Source organism: Bison bison, unplaced genomic scaffold (genome assembly GCF_000754665.1).
Source record: "Bison bison bison isolate TAMUID 2011002044 unplaced genomic scaffold, Bison_UMD1.0 scf7180017864474, whole genome shotgun sequence".
NCBI lineage: Eukaryota > Metazoa > Chordata > Mammalia > Artiodactyla > Bovidae > Bison > Bison bison.
This window is the reverse complement of record NW_011495035.1, coordinates 9,436,822-9,438,841: the sequence shown is the minus strand read 5'-3', so window position 1 is coordinate 9,438,841 and position 2,020 is coordinate 9,436,822.

Sequence of the window (2,020 nt, the reverse complement as noted above, 5' to 3'; positions counted from 1 at the left end):
CCTGATACTGGGAAAGATTTATAGTAGGAGGAGAAGGGGACGAAGGAGGATGAGATGGTTGGATGGCATCACTGACCCGATGGACATGAGTTTGAGTAAGCTCCAGGAGTTCGTGATGGACAGGGAACTCTGGCATGCTGCAGTCCATGAGGTGGCAAAGAGTCAGACACGACTGAGTGACTGAACTGAACTGAAGGTTGACCACAAGCCCGGGTGAACCCAATAAGGTAGAGGGGATGATCAGGAAACAAGCTTAAGCCTGGATGGGACCAAGAGGGCAGAAGCTGCAAAGATGGGCAAAATATTTGATCATTCTGATTGATCTAGAATCTCTGTGAATGGTGTTCAGGAACCTGTACTATTCTTATGTTAGGCACACCCAAACGAGCATATCAGAATCACCTAGAGGGGTTATTAAAGTGAATCAGAGTTTGTGATTGAGCAGTTCTGGGTAGTGTCTGAGAATCTGTGTTTCTCATAAGTTCTCAGGTGATGCCAATGCTGGTTTCCCAGCCACAGTTTGAGAACAATTGCCCTGGGTAGTTCTGATGAATATCAATATTTGACATCCCTCCAAAAAATAACAAAATAAAAATGAAGGACATCCCTGGGAGTACAGTGGTTGAGACTCCGAATTCCCAATGCAGGGGACACTGGCATACAGAGTGGCAAAAATGAACACATACACCTGAAATGAAAACCAACAGCTGAAGGAGTGGAAAAGACTGGAGGGGCGGGGTGTCGGGGGACCAAAACTACCCCCTTGTCAACTGATTTCTTGATGACTGATCTCTTTCAAGGGGTGTGTATGTGTGTGTGTGTGTGTGTTTTGGAAACCTAGGACTGTGAAAACTGTCTCTGCCTAAGAGGCTAGATGAGAAGAAAGCCACCCCAAGTATGGCTAGTCCTCTGGAGAGACGCTGGCCTCAGACCTGCCTCCCTTGACCTCGGCAATAGCATTATCCGGGTACTGAGCCTGTTTCAATCCTGTATCCAATATCAAGCCTGTATCCAATCCCAAAGAAAGGCAATGCCAAAGAATGCTCAAACTACCGCACAGTTGCACTCATCTCACACGCTAGTAAAGTAATGCTCAAAATTCTCCAAGCCAGGCTTCAGCAATATGTGAACCATAAACTTCCTGATGTTCTAGCTGGTTTTAGAAAAGGCAGATGAATCAGAGATCAAATTGCCAACATCCGCTGGATCATGGAAAAAGCAACAGAGTTCCAGAAAAGCATCTATTTCTGCTTTATTGACTATGCCAAAGCCTTTGACTGTGTGGATCACAATTAAATGTGGAAAATTCTTCAAGAGATGGGAATACCAGACCACCTGACCTGCCTCTTGAGAAATCTGTATGCAGGTCAGGAAGCAACAGTTAGAACTGGACATGGAACAACAGACTGGTTCCAAATAGGAAAAGGAGTATGTCAAGGGTGTATATTGTCACCCTGCTTATTTAACTTATATGCAGAGTACATCATGACAAATGCTGGACTGGAAGAAGCACAACTGGAATCAAGATTTCCGGGAGAAATATCAATAACCTCAGATATGCAGATGACACCACCCTTATGGCAGAAAGTGAAGAGGAACTAAAAAGCCTCTTGATGAAAGTCAAAGAGGAGAGTGAAAAAGTTGGCTTAAAGCTCAACATTCAGAAAACAAAGATCATGGCATCTGGTCCCATCACTTCATGGGAAATAGATGGGCAAACAGTGGAAACAGTGTCAGACTTTATTTTTTTGGCTCCAAAATCACTGCAGATGGTGACTGCAGCCATGAAATTAAAAGATGCTTACTTCTTGGAAGGAAAGTTATGACCAACCCAGATAGCAGAGAAGGCAATGGCACCCCACTCTAGTACTCTTGCCTGGAAAATCCCATGGATGGAGGAGGCTGGTAGGCTGCAGTCCATGGGGTCGCTGGGAGTCAGGCACAACTGAGCGACTTCACTTTCACTTTTCACTTTCATGCATTGGAGAAGGAAATGGCAACCCATTCCAGTGTTCTTGCC